This window comes from Protopterus annectens, chromosome 1.part2 (assembly GCF_019279795.1).
Source record: "Protopterus annectens isolate FY-2018-M chromosome 1.part2, PAN1.0, whole genome shotgun sequence".
NCBI classification, from domain to species: Eukaryota; Metazoa; Chordata; order Ceratodontiformes; family Protopteridae; genus Protopterus; species Protopterus annectens.
In genome coordinates this window covers 242,362,785-242,379,374 of record NC_056727.1, presented here as the reverse complement: position 1 = coordinate 242,379,374, position 16,590 = coordinate 242,362,785, and positions in this window count along the sequence as shown.

Genomic DNA, 16,590 nt, shown 5'->3' with positions numbered 1-16,590 from the left:
CTTACTTTCTTAAGGAATTATCCTCATTGCCTTTAGCTAAATCCCCAGGCTGTTTGAAAATATCTCTCTGGTATTCAAATGTGCATGTGGTGATTTATGGCTTGGATACGCTGGACGGTTGAGATATTGATCTTTTAGCCAAATGTGCCTGTCAGTCTAATCATCCTGTCATTACGGAGACTGTTTATGTCTGGTACCAGCTTTGTGCCCTCGAAACCTTCAGGGAAACAACTGGAGGATCAGTCACAATATTTTTTTTATACAAGTAACAGTACTGGGCTTTCAGTCAATGAAATCTGATGTAGAAGCTTGAGAGTCATCATCCGGGAAGGTGTTAAAATTATCCTCAAAAGTCTTGACTGCAGGATTGATAGCCATTTGCTTGAGCTGTTCTAGCCCCACCAGAATTTCTTTAGAATTGCTGAAAATGCTTTTACCATCTCCACTTGAACTGTTCCCACATCAAATAAAAAGTTTCTCCAATGGAGATTTTTCCTAGTTGAAGCCAAAAGTGATGGTGGTGCTGTGAGCATTACAATAAAAAAAACAGAGTAGATGTGATCTGAATAGTTAACTTTCTCCTCTCTCAAGTCAGACAATGGGGACATTCATTCAAGAGGAATTGTCTCTTTCCTTTTTCTCTTCTCTTTCCTTCGGGTAACTACCTCTGACCTAAGATGGCATCTCCTGTTTGTCATCTACTTTTCTGAAATAAAAGCCAATATGAAATGGCTTTGGCTGACTACATTTGGAGATGAATGCAAGCTAGAAGCAATCATTGAACCCCCAAATGACTTAAATATCCAGCAGGAAGGTTTGTCTCAAATAAATAACTAGTGCCAAAATCGTGAACTAAAACTAAATGGAATATCCCTTGGGAAGTCATCTATCACCAGGGAATTACCACATTGATGATACACCCCTAAGACTTGACCCACTTGTTCAGGATTTGGGAACTTGTGTGTAGTGATCTAACTTTTGACCAATATGTGTCTATTGTTTTAAGAAAGTTCTTCTATATTGCACAGCTTAGAAACAAAGGGATTATGTCTAGATTTAGAGATGTCATTGTCCCCCTTTACTCACCCCCCATTAAGCCAGTTGTTGAATATAATGTCCCCTGTGGCATATATCTGTCCAGACACATACAACAACTGGAATGCACATGGAGATACCATACTAAAAGGATATACGGCCTAAACAACATATCTTACATGGACTGAATCAAAGCCCTGTCACTATACTCAGTATTCTACAGACTGCTAAGAGGTGACCTGTGTCTGGAATATGAGGCATCCTTCAACTCACTACTGATGGCTTCACTACACATCAGCAAGTCAAATGGTATCAAAAATACTCGGTCTAGGGATCTATACCTCTTCTGCGACATCAACAGAACATTTTGAGGGACAGATACATCTTACAGAAGATACCACTTTTGTGGAACTGACTCCCCATCCACATAAAACAAAGTTCATCCATGTCCATATAAAAGTGCAACTTAAATCTATGGATGGTAAACAGAAAATTTATACCAGGACTACACCCTGTACTACTTTATTAAATGCTTTATCCCATGCGTGGGTCCCCTCAAATTATTTATAGTATGATCATAGACATTCTCACTAGGGGTAATGTATAATTATCAACCATGGGATGGGTAAGGTCAATCTATAACCAAGTAGGATAAGTTATTTTGAGTACAAAAAGGGAAACTGGCTAGTCTTAAAATGGTCCATAAGGGCAGCTAGCCAGTACACACCTATGAACCTATGGAAGGAGAGAGGCTTTTTAAGGAAAGGAGTTGCTCTTTTAAGTGCTCTCAACTACCCTTCGTCAATCCTTATATAATAAACAGACTTCAGGGGACAGTGGCTGACAGCAGTGTTGTGAGCACCTATTAACCTACTAACTGGGTGTGACAGTCTTATGCATCTCTACGGACCCTGACCTATCCAAGAGTGACAATGGCAGAATGGTGGGTGCAAGTACACCATCTGTAAAATGATCAGCCAAAATTTCTAGAATGGGGATGTCTGCATTGTGGGAATGACTGGGTTACTCTTGGTCAAGCAAAAGTAACTTTTAATGCCCTGGAAGGCTCTAAGATTTATGGTTCTGCACAAGGAATTCATATCTAATACTCTTACAAAACCCACAACTTGTTTCTTCTGCTCTACAAAACAAAAAAACAAAAAACAAAAAAACAATGGAAGTGGCAGTCTTTAGAAGGAATCTGTCCCTCATGAGGACGCATGTTGATGACTTTCTCTGGGGATGGTATCACCCTCTCAAAATACCTAGTAACAAACACATTCTCAATCTAAACATCCAGCAACAAAAGTTAAATTCTTTGAATCGAAGGAAAGTACAAAGGGGAACTAGCCACTCTTTCAGTCTTTGGAAATGACAAGCTTGGATGAAGCAGGCAATGTTTTACTTCAGAGACAAATAAGAATTCTAGATGATGTAAGACTGTCCTTTAAAGTGAAGTTTTCACTTATCATCATTGATAAGGGACATAACCATATAGCTGGATGTCAGACTGCTCTAGAAGTCTGATTGGAAAACTGATGTCTGCCTGTGGCTACATCCCATTCATCCACAAACGCACTCCAGCAGTGATCCCTTTAATAAATATCATATATTACCACCAATGCATCATATAAAAGCATGATGAATCAACTTGCCAAATTCAACTCATCAGAAGCACAACTCAATGAAGCAAAAATAAAAGGAAAATTTGTTTTCAGAGGTCATCCCCCCTGCAGCACTGTATGATGGCAAGATCATCAACAACAAATGCAAACTTACAGTAATACCACCAATGGCCCCATTACGTATCTATAGATATGGCTAGGACATTTGAAACTGTAAATCACAAACTGGTCATTAACAAAGTCCAACATTTTAACTAATAGTACGAATAAAATAAAATGGTTTCTAAGCTGATAAGAAAATAGAACTTTTCAAGTCTTTTCAAAAAAATCATTGATTACCATATTATATTCCTTAGAATGAAACTTACCTCCACTCTGAGTGCAGGAGAATTTGGAAGAAGGGTAAATGCTTCACTAGTCAGACTTAATCTTCAAGACTACTTTGTAAAAAGGTACAAGAAGGTACTTTTTCTAACCATTACTGTTTAAACCCATGTAATAAGGTACACGCTGGGACTTTGTCTAACCATTACAGTTTAAATCCATGTAATAAGATACAAGCTGGGACTTTGTCTAACAATTACTGATTAAATCCCATGTAATAAAGTACAAGCTGGTACTTTGTCTAACCATTACTGTTTAAACCCATGTAATAAGGTACAAGCTGAGACTTTGTCTAACCATTACTGTTTAAACCCCATGTAATAAGGTACAAGCTGGGACTTTGTCTAACCATTACTGTTTAAACCCCATGTAATAAGGTACAAGCTGGGACTTTGTCTAACCATTACTGTTTAAACCAATGTAATAAGGTACAAGCTGGGACTTTGTCTAACCATTACTGTTTAAACTCATGTAATAAGGTACAAGCTGGGACTTTGTCTAACCATTACTGTTTAAACCTCATGTAATAAGGTACAAGCTGGGACTTTGTCTAACCATTACTGATTAAACCCATGTAATAAGGTACAAGATGGTACTTTGTCTAACCATTACTGTTTAAACCCATGTAATAAGGTACAAGCTGGGACTTTGTCTAACTATTACTGTTTAAACCCCATGTAATAAGGTACAAGCTGGTACTTTGTCTAACCATTACTGTTTAAACCCATGTAATAAGGTACAAGCTGGGACTTTGTCTAACCATTACTGTTTAAACCCCATGTAATAAGGTACAAGCTGGGACTTTGTCTACCCATTGCTGTTTAAACCCCATGTAGTAAGGTACAAGATGGTACTTTGTCTAACCATTACTGTTTAAACCCATGCAATAAGGTACAAGCTGGTACTTTGTCTAACCATTACTGTTTAAACCCCATGTAGTAAGGTACAAGATGGTACTTTGTCTAACCATTACTGTTTAAACCCACGCAATAAAGTACAAAAATTGGCTAAGGCTCTTGCCACCCCCATAGTGCCTTTTTTAGGCAAGGCTCAAAAGACAAACCCACCTCCTTAGAAAACAAAAATGGAAAAAAACTAAGGGTAATGCTGCTAAACGCCAGAAGTCTAAATCTCAAGATGCAGGCACTCGATGCACTCCTCAGCATGGAGAACATCGACGTCTGTCTGTGCAGTAACTGAAACCTGGTTCAAGGCTCCTGAGAGCACCCCAGCGCTACCAGGCTATATCTCGTATCATGCTTTTCGGCCCCAAAACCCGGGCCGAACCACAAAGGGAGGGGGAGTGTCCATATTCATCAAGGACACCCACACCTCCAGGTTAATAGCAACACACGAAGCATCAGAGACCATACAACCATAGGCAAAACTGCTATACAACTGGTAGCATGTTACAGACCACCCTCCCAATCTCAGGAACCCCACTCAGCCTTCCTGAAGACATTGGAGGATATGAATGTATCACAAAATACCATCATACTGGGAGACTTCAACTACCCAAACATAGATTGGGTACATTATTCTAGCCCTAACACCCTAGCCCAAAGGTTCCTGGAATTCATAAATTCAAATGCACTAGAACAACTAGTCACCTCTCCCACTAGGGGAGATAATATACTAGACCTGATCATCACAAACATGGGGACAAAATGCTCCACACCAGAGGTATACCCCTCACTAGTGAGATCTGACCACAAACTAATCACCCTGGATATACATATCCCACCTCCACCCCCAGCACAAAAGACAACAGTGAAAAACTTCTCAAAAGCAGACTTCACTCTTCTTAAGACTGGGATGGTATCCTTTAAGCCCACTGGGCCAGTGGATACCACATCCCACAATGCCGAATCCTTCACAAATGCTTTCTATGGACATCTCCAAGAATGCATGGATCATGCAATCCCAAATAAATTCAAGTCCCTCGCCACCAAAGGCAAGTGTCCTGTCTGGTGGACCTCAGCCATTAACAAATTGTATAACAAAAGAAGGAAGCTACTGCATGTCAGAGCAAAATCCCATAAAGGGAAGACATCTCTGATCAACATTAGCAGAAAACTACGTTCTCTCATAAAAACATCCAAGGCCAACTTTGAGAGAAAAATCGCTAAGGACACTAAACATAACCACAAAGCCTTCTTCAGCTATGTTAGAAACCTGGGCGGAAACCCTCAGATATGCTCAGAGTTAGTTCACAACAACAAAAAATACACTGAACCCACAGATATTGCCAACATTCTGGCTGACAGGTGCAGTGCAAATTTCTCCCCTCCCTCACCCCCAAAAGAAGAAATACTTATCCCAGCTGAATGTAATCTTCCTGTCATCTCAGATGTCCAAGTGAGAACCGCCCTCAACAAAGCTAAAAACACAGCATCAATGGGACCTGACGGTATCCCGGGTTGCGTGCTACGTGAACTCCAAGAGGAGCTAAACCCGCACATAAAAATGCTATTTAACCTTAGCCTTACTACAGGATATGTACCTGAACACTGGCGTACAGCAACAGTGGTCCCACTCCACAAAGGGGGTACCTCTACAGACCCTGGGAACTACAGCCCCATAAGCTTAACCAGCCTGGTCTGCAAAGCTATGGAAAGAATCATTATGGAACTCATAAACAGAGACATAGGGGACCAACAGACACTTGACCCCACCCAGTTCGGCTTTGTAAAGGGCAGATCCTGCCTTCTGAACTTGGTTGACTTTTTCGAAACAGTCACTAGAGCCATTGATGAGAGCAAAGCAGTCCATACAGCCTACCTGGACTTGGCTAAGGCCTTCGACACAATACCCCACTCAGGCATCATAGATAAGCTCAACAGCTTAAACGTAAACCCTTATGTCACTAGATGGGTTGCAAACTGGCTAAAGGACAGAACCCATAAAGTTAAAATCGCTGGAGCAATGTCAGACTCAAAGCCAGTCACAAGTGGTGTCCCACAGGGATCTGTCCTGGGACCCCTCTTGTTCGGCATTTATTTCTCAGATGTTAAAGCAAACATGGGAGGGTTGTGGCTGACAAAGTTTGCAGATGACTGCAAACTAGGCGCCATAGTCGATACACCAGCGGACACATACATCCTACAAAAAGGCCTCACAGAAATGGACAACTGGTGCCGGACTCACGGTCTTAAACTAAATGTCAAAAAATGTATAGTCATCCCCTTTGGGAAAAACAAAGTACCCACAAATTATCACATAGACAGCAACCCACTGAGTATGGAAAAAGTAATCAGAGACCTAGGGACCCAAGTCGACAGTGACCTCTCATTTGACACCCACGTTGCCAAAGTGATTAGAAAAACATTCTACCTTGCACACCTCATCATGAAGGGATTCACATCCAGATCCAAGGATGTCATTGTACTCCTATACTCCTCCCTCATCAGACCCATGATTGAGTACAATGCCCCATTTGGTATGTACCTCACCCGGCATTTGCAACAGCTGGAGAGACCACAAAAGTACCTCACCAAGAGGATCAAGGGTCTCCAACATATGTCTTATTCTGCCAGACTAAAGAAACTTCAGCTCTATTCAGTAGCATACCGCCTGCTCAGAGGTGATCTCTGCCTGACGTACAAGGCCATGTCCAGTCAGGATCTGATGGACATGTTCCATCTCAAAAAATCCAAATCCATCAGGACCACGAGAGCTAAAGACTTAAACCTCGGCACAAGTATGAATAGGACATGCTGGAGGGATAGATTCATAACCCAGAGGCTTCCCATGCTTTGGAACAAGATCCCAGTTCATATTAGAAAGAGCCCCTCACTGACTCTCTTCAAGAGAAATCTTGATGAGTGGATGGGAGATCATAAGTTTACCCCAGGGATCACATCTGTGTCACTGCTAGACAGGGGCATAGTAAACTAATTCTATTATATAAGGGGACCTTCATTGTGTCACTACTAGACAGAGGCACAGTATTCTAAATTTATTCTGTACATTTTTATACCATTTCATGGGGTGGCAAAAGCCACATCACTATGGCTAGGCTTACAAATGCCCCAGGGCAGATAGCCTAGTACTAAACTATGAAACTATGAAACCCCATGTAATAAGGTACAAGCTGGTACTTTGTCTAACCATTACAGTTTAAACCCCATGTAATAAGGTACAAGCTGGGACTTTGTCTAACCATTACTGTTTAAACCCATGTAATAAGGTGCAAGATGGTACTTTGTCTAACCAATACTGTTTAAACCCCATGTAATAAGGTGCAATCTGGGACGTTGTCTAACCATTACTGTTTAAACCCATGTAATAAGGTGCAATCTGGGACGTTGTCTAACCATTACTGTTTAAAACCATGTAATAAGGTACAAGCTGGTACTTTGTCTAACCATTACTGTTTAAACCCCATGTAATAAGGTGCAATCTGGGACGTTGTCTAACCATTACTGTTTAAACACATGTAATAAGGTACAAGCTGGGACTTTGTCTAACCATTACTGTTTAAAACCCATGTAATAAGGTACAAGCTGGTACTTTATCTACCCATTACTGTTTAAACCCCATGTAATAAGGTACAAGCTGGTACTTTGTCTAACCATTACAGTTTAAACCTCATGTAATAAAGTACAAGCTGGAACTTTGTCTAACCATTACTGTTTAAACCTCATGTAATAAGGTACAAGCTGGGACTTTGTCTAACCATTACTGTTTAAACCCATGTAATAAGGTACAAGATGGTACTTTGTCTAACAATTACTGTTTAAACCCCATGTAATAAGGTGCAAACTGGGACGTTGTCTAACCATTACTGTTTAAAACCATGAAATAAGGTACAAGCTGGTACTTTGTCTAACCATTACAGATTAAAACCATGTAATAAGGTACAAGTTGGTACTTTGTCTAACTATTACTATTTAAACCCATGTAATAAGGTACAAGCTGGGACTTTGTCTAACAATTGCTGTTTAAGCCCCATGTAATAAGGGACAAGATGGCACTTTGTCTAACCATTATTGTTTAAACCCATGTATTAAGGTACAAGCTGGGACTTTGTCTAACCATTACTGTTTAAACCCTATGTAATAAGGTGCAAGCTGGTACTTTGTCTAACCATTACTGTTTAAACCCATGTAATAAGGTACAAGCTGGGACTTTGTCTAACCATTACTGTTTAAAACCCATGTAATAAGGTACTAGCTGGTACTCTATCTAACCATTACTGTTTAAACCCCATGTAATAAGGTACAAGCTGGTACTTTGTCTAACCATTACTGTTTAAACCCCATGTAATAAGGTACAAGCTGGGACTTTGTCTACCCATTACTGTTTAAACCCCATGTAATAAGGTACAAGAGGGAACTTTGTCTAACCATTACTGAACCCCATGTAATAAAGTACAAGCTGTGAATTTGTCTACCCATTACTGTTTAAACCCCATGTAATATAGTACAAGCCTGGACTTTGTCTAACCATTACTGTTTAAACCCATGTAATAAGGTACAAGCTGGGACTTTGTCTAACCATTACTCTTTAAACCCATGTAATAAGGTACAAGCTTGCTTGGACTTTGTCTAACCATTACTGTTTAAACCCATGTAATAAGGTACAAGCTGGGACTTTGTCTAACCATTACTGTTTAAACTCATGTAATAAGGTACAAGCTGGTACTTTGTCTTACCATTACTGTTTAAATCCCATGTAATAAGGTACAAGCTGGGACTTTGTCTAACCATTACTGTTTAAACCCCATGTAATAAGGTACAAGCTGGGACTTTGTCTAACCATTACAGTTTAAACCCATGTAATAAGGTACAAGCTGGGACTTTGTCTAACCATTACTGTTTAAACCCATGTAATAAGGTACAAGATGGTACTTTGTCTCTCCATTGCTGTTTAAACCCCATGTAATAAGGTACAGGCTTGGACTTTGTCTAACCATTACTGTTTAAACCCCATGTAATAAGGTACAAGCTGGGACTTTGTCTAACCATTACTGTTTAAACCCATGTAATAAGGTACAAGCTGGTACTTTGTCTAACCATTACTATTTAAACCCATGTAATAAGGTACAAGCTGGTACTTTGTCTAACCATTGCTATTTAAACCCATGTAATAAGGTACACGCTGGGACTTTGTCTAACCATTGCTGCTTAAACCCCATGTAATAAGGGACAAGCTGGGACGTTGTCTAACCATTACTGTTTAAACCCATGTAATAAGGGACAAGCTGGGACTTTGTCTAACAATTACTGTTTAAACCCCATGTAATAAGGTACAAGCTGGTACTTTGTCTAACCATTACTGTTTAAACCCATGTAATAAGGTACAAGCTGGGACTTTGTCTAACCATTACTGTTTAAACCCCATGTAATAAGGTACAAGCTGGGACTGTGTCTAACCATTACTGTTTAAACCCCATGTAATAAGGTACAAGCTGGTACTTTATCTAACCATTACTGTTTAAACCCCATGTAATAAGGTACAAGCTGGTACTTTGTCTAACTATTACTGTTTAAAACCCTTGTAATAAGGTACAAGCTGGTACTTTGTCTAACCATTACTGTTTAAACCCCATGTAATAAGGTTCAAGCTGGGACTTTGTCTACTCATTACTGTTTAAACCCCATGTAATAAGGTACAAGCTGGTACTTTGTCTAACCATTATTGTTTAAACCCCATGTAATAAGGTTCAAGCTGGGACTTTGTCTACTCATTACTGTTTAAACCCCATGTAATAAGGTACAAGCTGGTACTTTGTCTAACCATTTCTGTTTAAACCCCATGTAATAAGCTACAAGCTGGTACTTTATCTAACCATTACTGTTTAAACCCCATGTAATAAGGTTCAAGCTGGGACTTTGTCCACTCATTACTGTTTAAACCCCATGTAATAAGGTACAAGCTGGTACTTTGTCTAACCATTACTGTTTAAACCCCACGTAATAAGCTACAAGCTGGTACTTTATCTAACCATTACTGTTTAAACCCCATGTAATAAATAAGCTACAAGCTGGGACGTTGTCTATCCATTACTGTTTAAACCCCATGTAATAAGGTACTAGCTGAGACTTTGTCTAACCATTACTGTTTATACCTCATGAAATAAGGTACAAGCTGGGACTTTGTCTAACCATTACTGTTTAGCCCCCATTCTTAGCTATGAATTCTCTTTCTTCCTGAGGAGCATGCTTGCACATTTTTCCTTCCACAACTTCGCCTTGACCTTATATCTCCTTATTCCTTGCCAGAGTAATGTTTCATAAAGAAATGTAAAATCTACTTACAAATCTACCTAATGATTCTGTAGCTGCTAATACAGATGACCTTCATGAGGTATTTTTGAAAACTTGTGTGCATATCATTGTTCTACCAGTATCATGCATATTGTTTTTCACTACTTCATCACTACTATTTGGAAACACGCTTTAACCATACCCATTTGCAGTACATATCTTGCCTCTCAGGTCTGTTATTGTACGGTCCTATTAGAAAGACCTTTTTTGTAAATATCAAAGAATAACTACAAAGTGGGTTTTGTAAATTTGACACAGATCATCCAAGAATAATTTCTCCCATGTCATTAAAATCAAAACTGTGCTTTTTGGTGCCCATAACAGTCAGCTTAGTAATGCTACATGGATGCTTTTTCTGCATGTTTAGTGCCCCTACTCAGAGTCTTAACCACTTTTACTATCCTGATATCTGGCTGGGGCTGCACTTATCCTTTTCTCACCCTGTTAACTGCCTTAAGAGCAGAACTGACACAAATCTATTCTTTCTCAAAAGTATCATGCAGTGGTGCAGCAATTAGTATTGTTGCCTCACACTAAGAGATTCTCTGGTTCGATTCTTGGCTCGGGTGCCTTCTGTGTGGAGCCTGCATGTCCTCCTTGCATTTGTGTGGATTTCTTCCCACATTCCAGACACATGCATCTGGAGCATTTTTCTCTGGGCCTCAACTGAAAATGGGCTTGGTCCTAGTCAGACTTTCCTGGTGTAATAAATAAAATCACATCAGTTATTACTTTTGTTTCAGTGGTAAGGACATAATCACTCCACAAAATCAGTATGTCTTAGCTCTGTTGGCATAGAGATGATAAAGCTCTGACTATGACCAGTTCACCTAATTTCAATTATCAGCTAAGGCATGTGCAGGAGCTAGCATATGGGAAAAGTAAAGTGTAAATAATCCAGCTAAAAGCTTGGGGTGGGAGCATTGGATGAAGTAATCTGTCTGAACATATCTTCCATAGAAGAGTCAATCATGCAATGGGTTTATCTTGGGGGGTAGGGCCATTTGATTAAGATGAGCAGAAGTATATCTGTTTATTGCAACACCCCATTACATGATAACCTCTTTGATTTTCCTGGCATGTGCGGGTGCTAAGATCAATATCAGAAAATAGCTTGATGGCTGCATTTGCAACAGTCCCTCTTAGTTGTCTTCCATCCCTCATGAACGTGGAACAAAAACAATTTGGGTTCTGGTGTGTAGGTCGTGAGACATTTCCCTGCAAGCTACAATGCCATAACCAGACACCTGAACCACTGCTTGTTGTTCAGGTTTCTGGTTATGTGTATGGTGGAAAAGTAAACTCACCATGGTGTTAAAAATCAGCCAGTCACACAGCACACAGCTATGATACCTAAACGGCTACACAGCCATATTATAACAACAGAGACAGCCTTGCTAGATATGTTTAATCCTAGTGGGGCTTCATCGGTTGTTATAATACAGCCATGTAGCCGTTTAGATGAGGCTGTCTCTTGTTGTTACAATATAGCTGATTTTTAACACCATGGAGAGTTTGCTTTTCTTCCATACCGCTCTACGGGTGGTTCACGTTTGTGATTACAGAGTTGTAGCTCATGGGGAAATGTCTCATGACCTACACACTGGAACCCACAACAGGGTTTAATATTTATTCATGCACAACCAAATGGGAAATTATTTACTATCACTTAAGGATATGGGGTCCTCATCTAAAGCTTGCAAAGTGTCATATGTCATACAAGTTACTTAAACAGTTCCAAAGTAACTTATTGACTTGAAGCAGTATATGTGTTGGCTATCCATTCAGGATCACACTGTTAGAAACATTGAAAATAATGATTAAAATGTGCCAGTGCAGAAATGTGTTAAGGTAATGAAATCTTTACATACAATGCTATAAGGTACCATACAGGTAGTGTATCCTCACATTTCACTGACCATTTGTATGTACATGTAGGATTTGAATCACTGCTGGGACAATCAGTTACATTATTAAGTATTTTGGTCATTTTTTAACAGAGTAAGAGTTTATAACTTCAGTGTTCTCAGCGTCTCCATTAACCATACAAGTCAACATTTTATGACTGGTAAATGTTATGTGCAGAATCCTCATTTTTTCACTGCTTCTATATTAAATAATTCTTCTGGAAAACTCGGCAAAATTCTGGATACCCAGTACAGGAAAAGGCACAGACATGTCTGAGTTAATAGCATAATGCAAGTATAATTCAACTAGACGTTCAATATATGTTTACCAGGAAGCAAAGAAAGGTGGTACATGACTGAAAATTTAAGTGCATCAAGGAAAGCATCAACATCCACTTAAAATGCATTTTCAAATTTCATGATAACACTGGATACAGATTAAGAACAGAAAATCTCCATTCAAAGGCAATGTGAGGAAGATATTTTCAGACAAAGTGTGGTTATGTCATGACATGTCTTTGAAAATGAGGCTGTGGTTCCCAAAGACCTGAATGATTTCAAGATTACAGAGATGGAAGTAGGGGAATTTGCATGTGATTGTGTGTACTACTTCATAAAATCTAGACTCTGAAGTTTATTTAATGTGTTGAAAAGGGGCAGTCTTGGCGGATCATGTTGTCTGTATCAGATGCCACAGCGTCACACTTTTGTTTATTACTGAGTGTACACAGTGCCATCTTTTTGGAGAATATTTTCTCTGGTCTTAATTTACCTATATCTATTCATTGAAAGTTTATCGGTTATTTTATTTTATTATTTTTGGAGTTTATTGGTTATTAATTCCAAATGGCCATACATTCATATTTTAACCAGAAGTTAAAACATTTTAGTTGTAATAACTCTGAATGAAAAGCTATCACTCTTTATAGCATCCAATAATAACCAGGAAGACTACACCAAGTGATTGCTACCTCACTGCAGACTTTTAGTATCATTTTTGATGTACCTTTTTGAAACCAGACCTAAAAATCCATATGAACATCATAAGCATTTCAGTTGAAGGATTAGCTTAAACAATGGCGCCAAAACCAGTTTCAATTTGATCATGTATGCATCTCATTACACTAAAAGATTCTAAGTAAGTCACTTGGTATAGGATTACTAAGTTTAACTGTAAAACCACTTTATAAGGGATTACTAAATTTAACTTTATAGTGGCTTTATAGCCACTTGATATGGAATTACTAAATTTAACTGTAAAGCCACTTGGTATGGGATTACTAAATTTAACTATAAATCCACTTGATATGGAATTACTAAATTTAACTGTAAAGCCACTTGATTTGGAATTACTAAATTTAACTGTAAAGCTACTCGGTATGGATTACTAAATTTGACTATAGAGCCACTTGGAATGGGATTACTAAATTTAACTGTAAAACCACTTGATATGGGATTAATAAATGTAACTGTAAAGCTACTTGTTATGGGATTACTAAATTCAACTGTAAAGCCACTTGGAATGGGATTACTAAATTTAACTATAAAGCCAATGGCATGGGATTACTAAATTTAATTGTAAAGCCACTTGATATGGGATTATCAAATTTAACCATAAAGCCACTTGATATGGGATTACCAAATTTAACTATAAAGCCACTTGGAAAGGGATTGCTAAATCTGACTATAAAGCCACTTGGTGTGGGATTACTAAATTTAACTGTAAAACCATTTGGTATGAATTAATAAATTTAACTGTAAAGCCACTTGGTATGGGATTACTAAATTTAGCTGTAAAACCACTTGGTATGGATTACCAAATTTAACTATGAAGCCACTTGGAATGGAATAACTAAGTTTGACTATAAAGCCACTTGTGGGATTACTAAATTTAACTGTAAAAACACTTGATATGGGATTAATAAATTTAACTGTAAAGCCACTTGGTATGGGATTACTAAATTTGACTATAAAGCCACTTGTGGGATTACTACATTTAACTGTAAAACCACTTGATATGGGATTAATAAATGTAACTGTAAAACCACTTGGTATGGGATTAATAAATGTAATTGTAAAGCTACCTGGTATGGGATTACTAAATTTAACTGTAAAGCCACTTGATATGGGACTATCAAATTTAACTTAAAAGCCACTTGATATGGGATTACCAAATTTAACTAAAAAGGAGGGGTGTTGCTATCCTCTATAAAGAAGGGCTACAAATATCTATACTAGATCTTGGTTCCTCTTCTGAAAACAATGCAGAAATCATTAGCACCAAACTTCAACTTAATCCCAGCAAATCCCTAAATATAGTATGTATCTACTTGCCTCCTGGTAACAACATCACCACTTTGGAAGGTATCCTTGCTGAACTCTACACAAAAATTCCCCAAGAGACAATAATTCTTGGAGACTTTAATATAGACTGGAAGGACTGCTCTACTGAATCACCAACCTCCCATATTAACCTTAATGCCTTCTCACAAACAATTAACTCCCCAACCAGAATTAATAAACCCAATAACAAAGAATCCATCCTAGACTGGATTCTAATAAATAATAACCAACAACTCTATAATGTAGGGACCCTCCCTGACGATGTAAGTGACCATTCTCTCACTTACATAATCAGGCAAAGGTCGAGCTCACACAACCCAACCATATATAAAACAATAAGAAGCAACAGAAACTTTAACCCCAATAACTTCCAAGCTGAACTAAAAGAATGTGATTGGTCACTTATAAAATACCTCCCACTTGACGAAGCAACAAACTACTTTAACTCAAAATTCATAATAATCCTTAACAACCATCCACCAAAGCGTTCCATCAAAATTAAATCTAAACCCGCCCCATGGCTTACAAAGAAAACCAGGCAGAAAATTCAACAGTGAAATAAAGTTTGGGCACTATGGAGAACAACTAAAAACCCCATAGACCAACAACAATTCAGGCAAAAAAGAAATGAGACTAAGAAAGCTATAATCGAAGATAAAAAAAACTTTTACTTCTACCTCCAACAGACCAACCAAAATAATCCACAAAAGTTCTGGGCTAGCATAAACAGACTACTTCAACCAGGCCAATCCGCAACACCACCCCCTATAGGATCAAATTCCGACAATCCAAACCAAACTGCTAATGCTTTTAATACCTTCTTCACTGAGACCATCCAAACACTTGCTAATCAACTAACAGCCGATAGCTCTGCCCTTCCAACCAATACTACTAACTCTCTCCCAACTCTAAACCTGCAACCTGTCCCAACTTCCCTCATCTGCAACCTCTTAAGTAAACTAAACTCTACTACCCCCTCAGCTGACCAGCTACCTGCTGAATACCTGCAAATGGCAGCCAAAGTCATAGCTTATCCTGTATCATTGCTGATAAATAGAACCATACATCTGGAAAATCTCCTACATTATCCCCCTACACAAGTGTGGAAACTCCAGAGAATATTCTAACTATCGTCCCATAGCTCTACTTTCCCCATTAGCTAAAATGATGGAAAAGTGCATCCAGGACAGTTACTAGACCACCTACTCCAGAACAATTTACTGGCCAAATCTCAACATGGCTTCAGGCCTTTCCACAATACAACAACTGCACTCCTATCCTTCACTGACAGCATCAATAAAAACTGTAATAACAATCTTCTCTCTTCAGCACTTTTCAATGACCTTCAAAAGCATTCGACATGGTCAGCCATCACTTACTTCTCAATATTCTAAAATCCTTCTCTCTGGACACAAAGACTATAAAATGGTTCCAGTCCTACCTTGATAATAGACAGCAGGCAGTGCTATGGGACAACAACCTCTCATCCCATCTCCCAGTTACCCTAGGTGTTCCTCAGGGCTCTATATTGGGACCCCTAATTTTTTCAATATTTATCAATGACCTCAACCTAGCTATTCCTTTAACTAACTGTGTACAATACGCAGATGATTCGACAATAATCTGTTCAGCTAAATCTCAATCCCAACTACAGACTCTAACTCAAACAATGTTCAATAAAACAGAAAATTGGTTTCTACAACACTGCCTCCTCTTGAACCCCAAAAAAACAAACTCCTCCTCTTCACTCCTACCCGTAAATCACTCCCAATGAACTTTTCAGTCTTATCCAATAATGGTACACTCATATCTCCCGATCCAACAACTAAACTTCTAGGGGTAACCATTGATAACACCCTGAACTTTGAAACCCATATCAACAATACCATAAAAACTGTCAAGAGGAAACTAGGCTCCCTCTATAGGATAAAACCCTTTCTCTCCCCACTAGCCAGAACCACTATTGGCTACTCCCACCTTATCTCCACACTTCTTTATGCTTCTTCCATATACACTAACTTGTCA